The following is a 15,457-nucleotide window of genomic DNA, read 5'->3' on the forward strand; positions in this document are numbered from 1 at the left end:
CAGGATGCATGGAATTGGCTCCCCAATACCAGATTTGGAATGGGGGGACAATTCCATGATCTTAGACAGGTTACATGGCCATATTTGGAGTTACCATTGTGAAGCTACATATAGGTATTGACCTATATGTAGTGCACATGTGTAATGGCATCCCCGCACTCACAAAGTCTGGGGAAATGGCCCTGAACTATGTGGGGGCACCTTTGCTAGTGCAAGGGTGCCCTCACACTTAGTAACTTTGCACCTGACCTTCAGCAAGTGAAGGTTAGACATGTAGGTGACTTATAAGTTACTTAAGTGCAGTAAAAATGGCTGTGAAATAGTGTGTGCACTATTTCACGCAGGCTGCAGTGGCAGTCCTGTGTAAGGGTTTGTCTGAGCTCCCTATATGTGGCAAAAGAAATGCTGCAACCCATATGGACCTCCTGGAGCCCCAATGCCCTGGTTACCTAGGTACCATATACTAGGGACTTATAAGGGGGGTCCAGTGTGCCAATTAAAATTGGTAAATGAAGTCACTGGCCTACAGTGACAAATTTAAAAGCAGAGAGAGCATAAGCACTGAGGTTCTGGTTAGCAGAGCCTCAGTGACACAGTTAGGCACTACACAGGCATACACATTAGGCCACAAACTATGAGCACTGGGGTCCTGGCTAGCAGGATCCCAGTGACATAGTAAAAGCACACTGACACACACTCACAAACAGGCCAAAAGTGGGGGAACCATGCTAGAAAGAGGCTACTTTCCTACACCCTGCGGACCCTAACCCACAGCTCTCCAAAAAGGGCACAAGGCCCCTTACCTGAAAATGCTGTGTAGGAGCAACTACTCATACTCCTGGCATTAACTATAATACCTCATCTGGCTCCTGCTGGCTCCTCTCCGAGCAGAAGTTCAGAAACTCAGTGCTAGCTAGAAGAGCAGCCTCTCCATCACTCAACTTGCGCTCAACGTGCGCCACAAGCACCCCGACCTTTGACACTCTTTCCAAGCAACCTCAGGCAACCTCTTTCTCCTGGAGGATGCAGCAAGAAAGAAAAATACATGGAAAAATGAAAAGAAGCCCAACATGCGGCTCACTCAGAGCATCTCTGCTCCGTTACACTGTGCTTTCTGCTACCTGGCGTCAGTAACCGTGGTACACAACTCTCATTTGCAGCCCATACTGCCACCGCTCCGTCCTCTCAGCCTGCTGTGCTCTGCCCGGTGTTCATGGTGCTCTGCCTGGTAGCTGCCTGCCACCTGCTTGCGGGTCTGGCCTTGTGGCCATGGCTCTCGCTCAACCATCTGCCTTCGGGCTTGGGGTCAAGGCTGGTATCTTGGGCTCAGGCTTTGGGCTTGGCCTTTCTTGGTGACTCAACTCTGGGAGCACGCCACCCACCTGTCACCTCACTGTCGGCTGCTCCTCTCCACTCAGTCATGACACGTTACCCTAAAGCAGTCTTTGGGACCCTGTGGGGACACTGGATTGGCCACATCATAATCATAATATAGGTGGGGCTTGCGTGGCAGTTAGAGACACTGCTGGGGTTGCAGGTCAGTTAGTGTGCTGTGGACCCTGTAGGTAGGTTGAGTTTTTTGCCTTTTGTCAGGGAAAAAGATAGTTGGTGTTTTAGTAGCGGTCTTCTTTAATAAGTGATTGTGCGGCTATGAGAGTTAAAAGCAAGGTGAGTGGGGAAATATGACTAGGGCAGGCTAGTCAGTGAGGGAAGCATCGCAGACTCTCTGGAAAGTAGACACATAAGATTTATTGAGGCCCAGGATAATTGATTCTTCTTGGTAGGAGATTGCAAGGCCATTAGGGAGGCAGCCAGTGGAGTCGCATTTACAGTGTCACCTCCGTGGGACAGTGAGAAGAGATACTGGCGCATCACAGGCCAGTACTGCTCACGTACCGATATTAGTGGTGACGCAAGATGAGCAGCCAGCTAATTCAGCAGAAAGGAGCTGCCGTCTGTCATACAGTGCTCAAATTACAGGGAGGAAGACGGCCAGTGTGGAAGTTTCAGCAGGGAGGAGACGAGAGGCAGGCCGGTCGCAAAGCAGATCAGTTTGGGGCCCGCACGTAACATCTCCTTGGGGCTGGAAGGAGCCGGGCGGTCAAAGAAGCCAGTGAAAAATGGTACACCTGGGTTGGCGGGTGACCTGCGAACTAGCGAATCCGGAAAGGCAATGGAGGTTAAAATAAGGAGGCCGGGCAGGGCCTCCCACAATCTATAGGATGGACTTTAGACGGATGGATGCCAGCTGGATGGACTGGCGACGCGGAAGTCGGGTAGAAACAAACCTTGACAGCAACGGACTTGGCGTAAGGCCATCAACACCCTCTGAAGCGTCAAGAGGGAGCACCACTGTGTCGGCTGCAAACCAGGAAGTGCGCCGGACGAGAGCAAAGTGCACGGCGTGAGGTGGTGGGGAAGACATCTGTTTGCTCCCCTGCAATGCAGGCAGACACTCGCTGCACAAGGTGGACACGAACGAGCAGCACTGCACCAGACTGTGGAAGAGCAGAGCTTCACGAGGCAGCGCGGAGGGCCGCCAGACTGGGGGGAGGCAAGCGGGCCCAAAACAGAGGCGGACAGGGAGCAGAGCCCAACGAAGAGCACCACTGCGCAAGGACCGGGGCTGAGTCAGGCACGAAACAGAGGCGCGAAGAAAGAACAAAGAATGCACAAAAGGGAGCACACCGTCCAACCCCCCTTTTATCAGCAGACGGACAGCGTGGTGCATGTCGTGAAGGCCCGAAGGGGCGCCTCTGCGGTAAGAACCACATCGAGCCAAAATAGGAAGCCCTTTAAAAGCGGGCTGCATCTTGCCCGGTGCCTGGGTGCAACAGCAGGTAAAGGTGAGAGAGGCACCAGTGGGGGCACCGCGAACTGACGGCAAGAGCCAGCCAGTGCGCAAAGGGCTGTGGGGGGCTCCATGAGCAGTCTGGGGGAAGAGCGAATTGTGGACACAGAGGGCCTAGTACCAAGGGCCCAGTACCCAGGATTTAATTGTTGCGCTGCACGAATGCATGGACGCAGAGGATGGGGGGGGGGCCACAAGCAGTCCTGGTATTTTTTATTGTTGGGCAGCAAAAGCATGCTGACACGGAAGACTAGTAACCAGGAGCACATGGCAGGAGGCAGCTCTCGCACCATGGACAGGGAGAGGAAACACTCTGTCCATTTCATAGAGAAGGACAGTGAGGACATTCCACCACCCAAGAAGCGAGGAGGGGCAAGCGTAGAGGACAATGGTCCTGTGTTGGCCGCGGACCTGGAGGCACTGCTAGATAAGGCACGGAGCTTCTAGCGGAGCACAGAAGAGCACAAGGAGGCAATCCCAATGGTGAGTTACCTGCAACAAAGGCTGGAACGGGGATGGACAAGACGAACAGGAACAATCAAGGGGCGAGTGTAGCCAGAACGGCAGCGCTGACCAAGAGAGGAAGGAACCAACAGCGGAGCCCAGGCTCAGGGCACAAGAAGGAGTAAGAAAGGTGCCACGCAACCTCCAAAGCAAGGGGGCAAGAGGAGGCAGGAGCACAGCCACATGCACTAAGGAGGTTTGGTCCGACCACATGGAGCAGGACAGTGCGGCTGAAGCCGAAGAGGGGCCTGGAGCCAGAACAGCAGCTGCCTCGAGGATCACCGGCTGCAGAGTGAACACTCCGGATGGTGCGACACAAGTGCAGAGTAATGGTTTGGGGGCGCAGAGCGAATGGGCACGCGATGGCAGCATCACAAATTTCGGAACTCAGGTGGGTATGGTAAACACCAAACGAAGAAGTAAGCACAGTGGGTTCTCCCTTTCAGCCCCCACAGTAGCAGGTTTCACCATGGTGAGGGGGAATGGGTCCTTGGGCACAACAGCCATCATTGACCCTGTGCCAGGACAATCTTCACGAAGCTGGCTCAGCAGTACCCCGGGGGCACCATCGCATCTCAGGTGGATGACCCGGATGTGCATCACCCACGGACCAATCCAGGGCCGGCTGCATTACCAGGTGGGGTTTTTAAAACCCAGCTCGTAATACAGGAGGGGAGAGCGTCGGCAGCGACAGCACCGACAGAGCGAAGGAGACGAGCAGAAGATTGCGGAGACGGGACCATCGGCTGGCGGAATCCAGTGGAAGGTGTAGACGGGGAGAAGATGCCAAGACGAGGAGAAGACGCCAAGACGAGGAGAACGAGAGGGACGATCCGACCACTGTACTGGCGTCCCGGTGAAAGACCAGGAGGCGGCACAGCTTGCAGACCGGCAACGCTCTGGGGAGAGCGTGGCCTCACCAGGTATGGTCCTATAAGAGAACAGGGGAAGACCAGAAGAAGACGGAAACGGAGGGAGGCAGGACAATTCAGCACGGGAAAACGTTGAGTTATTTTACTTCGTTTCGTTTTTACTTTACTTACTTTGTGTGGTGATATTTTTTGTTCCGATATTATCATTTATTTTAAAAGGGAGAGGGAGAAAACAGAGTCGAAAAACACCATACCTGTACACATATAACTAGCTGAAGCGGGGCAGGAATGTGGCCACATTTGGTTGCGTCTTTGAGATAAAAAAGCAAGCGATATCAAGGGGGAAATAGACCTAGTAACAAACCAGATAGAGAGCTCCGTCGTTAAAACCCTACAAAGAAAGAAAAGGACAGCAAAGACAGGAGAAGAGATAAACAAGGAAAGACATAAAATAACAGGAAAGAAAAGAAGAGAAAAACCAGTAAGAGTAGGAAAACAAAGAGAAGATAAGAAAGAAGAGCGAGGCAGAGCAGGGAAAAGAGTAATAGCACAACTTACCAGTCCATCAACGGTCTTGTTTTCTTCTTTTTCCCCATGCACCTCCTGAGTCACCATCTGGGAATAAGAAGAAGAACAGAAGATGAAGATCCCATGATTGATCCAAGAAGACGGAAAACAAGAAAACCTTAAAAACCAAAATGAGAAAGAAAAGAGCCAAAGAACTAGTATTTGATTAACTAAACTTAATAAAAGCATATACAAAGTAAAGCGCCTACAAGTCTCTATTACTCGGACCCTAGGACAGTGGTGTCAGAAGTGGGATTTTTACAGACAATCCCATAACGTACCTGGGTCAGTAATGGAAGAAAAACCATCACTTGCTGATATGATTGCCCAACTGGTGGAAGGACAGAGACATCTTCAGTTGGTTTGGGAAGAGCAATTAAAAGAGGCTAAGGAAGAACGAGAAGCGTTACTGACTGCCTTAAAGAGTCAGGCGACGATTATTGCGAATAACCAACTGGTACATGAAACAGCCATTGGACAGTTAACAGAGACCATAGCAAGTACTAGGGTACACCCCAATGTCCCTAGCAGTGTCCTCCAAAAATACTAGGAAACAAAGACCCTGACTCTTTCTTTACAAAATTTGAGAGAGTTGCGAGTTCTGCTAATTTGTTGACAGACAAATGGGGCCAGTATATTGCTCCATTATTAACGGGTAATCTACAGGCTGCTTATCAGGCAGTAAACCCTGGATGGGTAACTCCGTACACCGAAATCAAGAAAGCCATTCTTGGATGAGTAGGTCTGCACCAAGAAAGCTATCTAGTTCGGTTTCGACAGACAAAGTGGACCTCCCAGAAAAAGCCCCGCACTCTTTATTATAGAGTACATCATGCCGCAGGAAAATGGTTAAATCCCGCTGAAACCTCCAAAGGCGACATGTTTGAAACTATAGTCTTAGAGCAATATCTAGATGCCCTACCACCCAGCACTAGAAACTGGATTCGGCAACATCCTTACCTCAATAACCATACCGCTATTGCCCTCGCATGTGCCTTCCACCGAGCTCCTGCGTTTAGAGGTTTTCAATCGAAACCCATTCCTGTACTCTCACGGTGCTCTACTCCTAAACCCCTCCTTCCCAAATCAGTACCGGGTGTAAGCACAGAAAAGACCGGTAATCCTCCTCACCCCTTCTCCAAAGAAGGGATGACAGGGCCACAATGCTTCCATTGTGCCGAATGGGGACATATAGCAAGACATTTTCTCCTCGAGAGAGAGAGCAGGATGAACCAATGGAAATAGGAATGGCGAAAGGTCGAGTCTTATGGTCAGGACAAAGTATGGCAAGGTATACCATGACTATGTTAGTAAATAAGGAGGAGAGGACTATACTCATAGATTCCGGATGCAGTCAAAGTGTAGTGAACCAGGCATATGTAAGACCCGATCAGTGGGACCCAAATACCCAAGTATTATTACTTGTGTACATGGGGACAGGAGAACCTACCCTGTCGCCACCAGAGTGATAAATTGGAGAGGATAGTAGGTGTGATCCCTGCATTAGGTGAGGATCTTATCGCAGGGACTGACTATGAGGCATTCCCTGAGCTGTTAACCACAGTGAATAAAAATTATATTTTTGTGGTGGGGGGAGACTCCCTTTGTATCCCCCAACATAGAGGAAGGTACCCCAAGAAGACGTCTTTCTAAAAAACAAAAATGAGAGCAAAAGCAACTGTATCAAACAGAAGTCACTAAACCTACTCCAATTGCACATGACGTCCCAAAAGCTATAATGTCCATTGCAGGACAATTTCAACAGGCACAAAGAGAAGATCCAACCCTGAAGAATGCCTGGCAGATAGCACTGTCATCCGATAACCCTTCGGTAGGTCCTACCTTTCAGCTCACTAATAATTTATTGTATAGGGTCTGTCCTACCTCTACTAATCGGGATCCGCAGCTGGTGATTTCTCAGGCTTGTCGAGAACAAGTGCTCCACCTTGCTCACAGTGATAATGGTGAGGGTCACCTAGGTAGGGAGAAAACAGAAGAGGCTATAACCAAAAGGTTCTATTGGCCAGGGGTTTATAGTGATATTAGAAAGCATTGTCAGGTCTGTCCCAAGTGTCAGTTGATAAACCCTTCCTCTAATCCCACCATTTCCCTCCAGCCACTACCTATAATAGAAGTCCCCTTCACAAGAGTAGGAATGGAAGCCACCAATATTTACTACTTCTAGTCGATTATGCTACCCGATTTCCTGAGGCAATTCCACTAGCCAGCATGACCACCATGACTATCGCACAGGCGATGATAGAATTTTTTTCTCGAGTAGGGTTCCCCAAAGAGATTCTTACAGATCAAGGGACTCCATTTATGTCCCGACTGATGGACGAAGTGTGTCAAGCGCTAGGTGTAAAACAAATCAGAACATCAGTCTATCACCCGTAAACAGATGGTCTTGTGGAGCGCTATAATAAAGCTATCAAAAACCTCCTGCGAAAAATCATTAATGACTCAGGAAAAAATTGGGAAAGAAAGTTGCCCCTCGTTCTATACGCTCTCCGAACTCATGTGCAGTCATCCACAGGCCATAGCCCCTTTGAACTTCTTTTTGGTAGACAGCCCCATACGCTATTAGACATGTTGGCAGAACAATGGGAGAATACTGAGGAGAAGATCAAGGATGTTTGAACCTACACTAAAGATCTAAAAGAGAACTTACACACCGTATGGGAAGAAGCCCATAGAAGTTTACAAGAAGCCAAGGAGAAACAAAAAGCGTATTATGAAGCTCACAGCAGACATCGAAAAGTAGCAGTAGGACAAAAAGTACTGGTACTGTTACCTACAACAGAAAACAAAATGCTTGCCCATTGGCAAGGGCCAAATACTGTCCTTGAACAAGTTACAACAGTAACTTATAAAGTTGAGATACCCACTGGGTCAGGTAGAGAGCAAATATACCATATCAACCTCTTAAAACATGGCATGACACTGATGTCCCTCACAGCAATAGATATGTCTCTACTGGGGGTGAGGGCGACATATCTATGTACCCCACAGATGCAAAAGACGAAAAAGAGATAATTATGCCCCAACTAAGTGAGCACCTATCTCCAGAACACGTACCAATGTGGCAATATAGTGAGGGCTAACCTAGATGTCTTTAAAAAAATTCCAGGTATAACACACATGATACAACATCATACCCATACCATAGGTGATAGAGTTTCCCGACAACGCCCATACAGAATATCAGAGGCCAGACAGAAACTGGTAGAACAAGAAGTGACAGACATGTTACAGGCAGGAATTATTGAACCCTCTTCTAGTGGTGCTCCCCCATAGTGTTAGTACTGAAACCAGATGGGAAGATTAGATTGTGTATTGATTTTAGGCAAGTGAATGCCCTTTTTCACTTTGACACCTATCCAATGCCTAGAATTGATGATTTATTGGAGCGGTTGGGAAACGGCAAATATATGACCACCCTAGACTTAACGAAAGGTTATTGGCAGATTCCCCTGAAAGAAGAAGACAAAGAAAAAAACAACATTTGCTACCCCCTCAGGACTTTACCAGTTTACTGTTCTTCCCTTTGGTCTACATGGGGCACCAGCTACCTTTCAACGACTAATTGATATGGTACTGCGTCCGTTTCAGGATTATGCAGCTGCCTACTTGGATGACATTGTTATCTATAGTACTACCTGAGAAGAGCATACGTCACATATAACCAATGTACTACATGCCCTTAGAAAAGCCGGCCTCCCTGACAACCCCGAAAAGTGTAGGATTGGGCACGATCAAATTAATTACCTAGGATATGTAATGGGACATGGAATGGTGAGACCCCAGATCGAGAAAGTACAGGCCATCACACAAATACCCCTACCACACTGGAAAAAAGACATCAGGGCTCTTTTAGGGATGATAGGTTATTACAGACGGTTTATTCCACATTTTTCAGAGATAGCGGCCCCCCTCACTGAATTATTGGGAAAAAATAAATCCAATCATTTTACCCATCTCACTGATGTAGAACAGGAAAGATTCCAACAACGGAAACATCTTCTAATAACTGAACCCGCACTGTGGTGTCCTGATTTTCAGAAACCCTTTCAGGTCCAGACAGATGCCTCTGATCAGAGGTTAGGAGCAGTGCTGTCACAACAAGATGAGAATGGGCACTATCACCCCATAGTCTATCTGAGTAGAAAACTTTTACCTTGTGAGAAACAGTATCTGACTCTTGAGAAGGAATGTCTCGTGATCAAATGGGCTATAGAATCCTTACTGTATTACTTTTCGGCCCGGCCATTCACCTTACTTACTGATCACGCTCCCTTAAACTGGTTGGCGCGCCATAAGGATACCAATGCACGTGTGCTACGGTGGTTTTTGTCACTCCAATCTTTCTCCTTCCAGGTTCAACATGCGCCGGGCTCCCTTTTATCTAATGCAGATTACCTATCCAGGTATCTGTCTCAAACGTGGCTTCAACAGCCACTGTCAAGGGGAGGTGAATGTGCCAGGCCGATCTTCACGAAGCCGGTTCAGCAGTACCCCGGGGGTACGATTGCGTCTCGGGTGGATGACCCGGATGTGCCTCAACCACGGACCAATCCAGAGCCGGCTGCATTACCAGGCGGGGTTTTTAAACCCAGCTCATCATACAGAAGGGGAGAGCGTCGGCAGCGACAGGACCGACAGAGAGACGACAGAGCGAAGGAGATGAGCGGAAGATTGCGGAGACAGGACCATCAGCTGTCGGACTCCAGTAAATGGTGGAGACAAGGAGAAGACACCAAGACGAGGAGAATGAAAGGGATGACCCGACCACTGTACCGGCGCCCCGGTGAAAGACCAGGAGGTGGCAAAGCTTGCAGACCGGCCACGCCCTGGGAAGAGCGTGGCCTCACCAGGTATGGTCCTATAACAGGACAAGGGAAGACCAGAAGAAAACGGGAACGGAGAGAGGCGGGACAGTTAAGCACTGGAAAATGTTGAGTTATTTTCCTTCATTTCGTATTTACTTTACTTACTTTGTGTGGTGATATTTTTTGTTCCCGTATTATCATTTATGTAAAAAAGGGGGGGAGGGGAGAGAAACAGAGTAGGAAAATACCATATCAGTACTGTGACCCACATCTAACTAGCCGAAGCAGGGCAGGAGTGTGGCCACATTCGGTTGCGTTTTTGAGGAAAAAAAAGCAAGATATATCAAGAGGAAAATAGACCTAGTAAAAAACCAGATAGAGAGCTATGTCGTTAAAACCCTACAATGAAAGAAAAGGACAGGACAGGAGATAAACAAGGAAAGACATAAAAGAAGAGAAAAACCAGTAAGAGTAGGAAAACAAAGAGAACATAAGAAAGAAGAGAGAGAAGAGTGAGGCAGAGCAGGGAAAAGAGTATTAGCACTAATTGCCAGTCCACCAAAGGTCTTGTCTTCTTCTTTTTTCCATGTGCCTCCTGAGTCACCATCTGGGAATAAGAAGAAAAAGAACAGAAGATGAAGATCCCATGATTGATCCAAGAAGACGGAAAACAAAAAAACCTTAAAAACCAAAATTAGAAAGAAAAGAGCCAAAGAGCTGGTATTTGATTAACTAAACTTAAAAGCATATACAAAGTAAAGCGCCTACAAGTCTCCATTACCCAGACCCTAGGAAAGACCCCTTTTGGGGCAGCAGCCTTGTGGCCATGGGCAAGCCCAGGGTCGGTGGGCCCGCCGGGTTTTCCATCCTTCACATGGCCTAATCCAGTAGCATTGGAAGGCAAAGCAGTACCAAAGAGGCAGACACAGAGAGGGAAAATGAAGGGGACAGCCAAAGTCACCTCTGCGAAAGCGCAACAACTAGTCACAGACGTGGTGGAGGTAGTGAAAGACACCAGAGGGCAGTGTGGAGTCTGGTGCCTCCGCTGCACTGGATAAAGCCTCAGGAGGAAAGGAGACGGACCCCATGACAGCCTGTACAGGTGGGGGAACACAAAAAGGTGGGGGGGGGGGGGGGGTAAGCCGGTAAATGAACACATTAGACCATCATCCAGTGACCTCCCTGTAATGGCGAGGGAGACAGGCTTGGCTAACATGATCCTATTAACAGTTAAAGAAAGAATGTGCTGCAAATAATTTATTGACATCTTTTCACTATTGGAGGTACGGCAAGGCAGCTTAGACATAACAACCCAAGATAAGAAGGAAGAGGAAAAGAGGGACAAGTGCAGACCACGGGTAGAAAGGTCAATAGAAAACTGGCTTAAAGCCTTCCGGACTATAGCCAGCATATTTGTTGAGAAATTCTCAGAAAGCGCTGCAGCACTGTTTCTGCATGAGCAGCGAGTACACAACAAAAATATCAAGGGGACACCTGGCTACGGTATGATGAGTGATTCAGAGAGAAGATGCAAATCTGGCCAGTCTTACAGTGGGGCCAACAGGACGTAGAAGGGTTTACAGATCATATGGTGGCAGCCAGGAATAGGGGCAGTGACAGAGAAAATAATTTTCATTCCTCATGGGGTAAAGGAAAAACGGAAGGGCTCAACTGGAATTACATGGGTCACTTGCAGGCAGGGCAAGGCAAGCACACCCATGTGCTGGAAGTATGAAAGAGAAAAATGCAAGTGGGGCCAGTCCTGCAAATTCAAACACAGCTGCAGCAATTGTGGGGGAGTTCATCCAGGAAGTGAGAACAGAAAAACAAAAGGGAATCCTGAAAACAAAGACCTAAATTGAAAGTAGGGGTAAAGAAGGGCAGAGGGAGCCTCAAAAGGCCGACAACCCCCTGCCACCACCCATAAAAGTGAGTCGGCTGGTCTACTTGTTAAGCACATTCCCAAAGGTCAAAGAAAGACAAACATTGATAGAAGGTTTTACACAAGGCTTCCCTATTCCTTATGATGGCCCACAGGAATTCAGAGTGTGCCAAAACCTCAAGTCTGAGCCGGTCCTTTCCAAGAGCCACCCATGGGTAAGTTTATAGTGTCACCTTTAGGGGTGGTCCCCAAAAAAGAAGTGGGCAAATATAGGATGATACACCACTTGTCGCATCCACCGGATGAATCAGTGAATGATGGCCTGGGACAGGACAGCTGCTTGGTATTTTACGCCACAGTTGATGGCGCGATGAATCGCATCAGGGCGGCAGGCAGGGGCACCTTGCCAGCTAAAACTGACATGGAATCTGCTTTCCGTTTGTTACCAGTGCACCCTGATAGCTACCACCTGCTAGGGTTCCAAATGGATGGGTCTTTCTATTACGACAAATGTCTGCCCATTGGGTGCTCAATCTCCTGTACCTATTTAGAAACTTTCAGCACATTCTTGGAATTGGCAGTCACCGAGCGTTATGAGAAGGGTTGGATCACCCATTATTTAGACGACTTCTTGTTCATAGGCAGGCAGGGCACGGCAGATTGCCTGGAGCTACTCGAATGTTTCCAAGATTTGATGATACAACTGGGTTTGCCTATAGCGCAAGCGAAGACAGAAGGTCCTACAACATGCCTTTCATTTCTAGGGGTAGAGTTGAACACGTTAGAAGGGCTTTCCAGATTGCCGGAGGGGAAGGTACAGGAGTTAAAAGAGAACATAGGGACCCTCTCACACAAAAAGAAGGCCAGGCTAGGCAAGTTTGCAACAGCTGATTGGGCACCGTAATTTTGCAGGCAGAGTCATACGAGTGGGCAGATAATTCGCCAGAAGGTTAGCTTAGCAATGTGATGGTATGTCAGCAAAGCATCACAGGGTGAGAATAACACGAGGGGTCAGGGAAAGACCTGGAGCAGTGGCTCAGCTTTCTAACTAATTTTAATGGCACACCTCCTGGGTTACAGCGAACCAACTTGAATATTCACAAACACTGTCTGGGGAGAAGGGTTTGGTGCTGTTTTAGGAACAGCCTTGTACGTAGCCCGTTGGGCCACGGAATGGGCGCAGAGCGGCCTTACAACTAACATAACCCTACTTGAGCTTTTTCCCATCGTGGTGGCTGTCTCCATATGGGGGCACCGTCTCAAGAACAAAAGATTACGCTCTGGTCAGACAATCACTGAGTAGTACAGGCAGTGAACCTCGGGGCCACCACATTGCCTAAGAGTGATGCGTTTGCTACGTTATCTGGTGGGGTGCCAAATCAAGCACAACATAGTAGTAAAGGCGAGGCACATACCAGGGTACGAGAACACGATAGCTGACGCTCTGTCTCATTTTCAGTGGCGGCGCTTCAGGGACCTGGCGCCGCAGGCAGAACCGTCTGGGACCCCAATACCCAAGTCACTGTGGGAGCAGGCCTTGCTGATGAACAAGGCTATCGCAAGTGCTGGGAAACTTTCTGCAAGGTTACCGGAGTAGTGGGTGGAGAGGCAGTCGCAGATCACGACATAAGGAACTTCATGGAGTGGACTTTTAAAGAAGGCAGGAATCACATGTGGGCTCACTAACATCTCACCGCGGTGACCTACTACATGAAGTTGACAACAGGAAGGGACCCCACCAAATCATTTTACTGCAGAGCAGCCATGAAAGGTTAGGTTAGATTACAGTCCTGAAGTGAGGATCAGCGGAGGCCTTTGGATTTCGAAACATTAGGTAGAGTGTTAACAGCGCTGGGGACAATTTGTGCCTCCAGACACAACCAAGCAGGTCATGTTCAAGACGGCCTTCACACTGGCATTCTTCTAAGCATACCGCATAAGCGAACTGGTCGCATCCTCCAAGTCTGACCCACGGAACAGGTGCTTAATAGGGGAGGACCTGCAGGTGGGTAGCACATACATGGTCATGCACCTATGCAATCCAAAACAGACCAAATGGGGAAAGGAATATACTTGAGGTTGGAGTGTAATAGAGGAGGATGCCTGCTGCCCAGTCTGCTGCATGGGAGCGTACATGCGACTAGGGCTGCCAAAGGGGTCCCCCCTGTTCATCCACAGTGATGGGTTGTTTATCAGCCGTTTTCAATTCATAACGGTCTTAAAGATGGCCCTGACAAAAGCAGGCCTTCCTCCAGACTAATTTGGCTCGCAGTCCTTTAGGATCAGCGCTGCCACCACCGCTGCAAGGAATGGCTTAGAGGTGGACCACATAAAATCAATAGGAAGGTGGTCCTCAGCAGCCTACAAACAATACATCAGACACTCAGCCCCAAAAAGAGCTGTGTTGTCGCTTTATGCAGCCACGTTGGATGAGAAGCGCAAAGTATGGCTCATCGGCCACTCGTACATCACATAGGCACAGCAGTGGGCAGCAGTATGGAAAAACGGTGGCGGTATGTGTTTTATGAACATGGAACTGATATGGCTCGGGAGGCCTGGCATGAGATGCACAAAGCTCCTTCCGGACATAGAACGCGCCTTGCAACACAGAGAGTGACTGGTTCACTTAGTAGGCAATGATTTAGTGAACTTGAGGCAAAAGGACCTCCTAACGGCCTTGGTCAAGGGGCTGACAATGGTTCCAAGGCTGTTGCGCATGGCGGGCATTGTATGGTCAGAAATAATAGCGCAACCTTATTAAAGCCGAACCCAGGACCAAGAGGCTATGGAGAGGTGCAGGCGAAAGCTGAACATAATCATGTCAAAAATTTGCAAAGCGAATTCCTGGGGCTTAGTGAGGCATGGTTTCATCAATCTCGAAATGCCAGGCTACTACGAGTCGGATGGGGTCCACTTATTGGCCGTGGGCATGGGCATGTTTATACTGAATCTTGTGGAAATACAGGAACTTCTGAATTTTAGTTAGCCCAGAATCAAGGGGGAGCTGCCCACAGTCAGTAAACCACAGCCAGCGTGGCGGAGATAAATTCGATTTGGTCTGAACCTCAGAAGCCTGAATGGCCTACCCCAACACCGTCCTTGGGATGCCTTACGGCAGGGACAAAAAAGGGGGAGCAGGCAAGGTCCTTGAGATTTTTTACAATAGAGGGTAGCAATGGTAGAATGAATGCACCTCCCATAAGTGTTCCACAATATCTGGTAGATGAAACTTATTTCAGAATGTCTACCAATGGTGCTATATGGTTGACTACCCTGCTACCCACAGGTAGAAATATGCATTTATTAATACATGATAAATTTAGACATTACAACTTGATTCGTTCAAACAATAGAAAATCACGAAGTCGGCAGCATGCGGTCAGAACTTTTGGACAGTAGGAGACACGATCACTGGGCCTATCATGGCCCATGCCGGATAACTTCTGAAAACACCTCTGAAGATGTCATTTTTTGAGCATTATTAATACGGAATAGTCTACTGAAACCCATGTAATGGAATATACTGTCCTCACAATATTGACATACAGTGGAGCTAAACTATAGACTCGACCATATGATTTATTGGACGTTCGGAAAACCTGTTGCCTTGATAAAGTCACTTTGTGACAAAACATGTGTTGGAACCTGCTGGGGAAGAAGGGTGGTCTCTGGTTGGGGCATGAGTCCTCGCACTGATGGGAGGGGTTATACTGAGAGTAGGCTTAGCTCCACCGGCACAACGTGCAGTGATGTCTTCTGGCCTCCAGAGAGTGCCGGATGCGTTTCTGAACATGTCAAGCCCTGGGTGGTTGAGTCTTATGAGGACATTCACCAGACATAAAATTACGAATGCCCCACTCTTGACAGAACAAATTAAAGAGATTGGTACTAGGGGCAAAAGTTGCAAGCAGGCAGCTGCAAGAAGTAGCGTAAGTGCGTCAGGCGGAAAGGC

Source organism: Pleurodeles waltl, chromosome 4_1 (assembly GCF_031143425.1).
Source record: "Pleurodeles waltl isolate 20211129_DDA chromosome 4_1, aPleWal1.hap1.20221129, whole genome shotgun sequence".
Lineage (NCBI taxonomy): Eukaryota > Metazoa > Chordata > Amphibia > Caudata > Salamandridae > Pleurodeles > Pleurodeles waltl.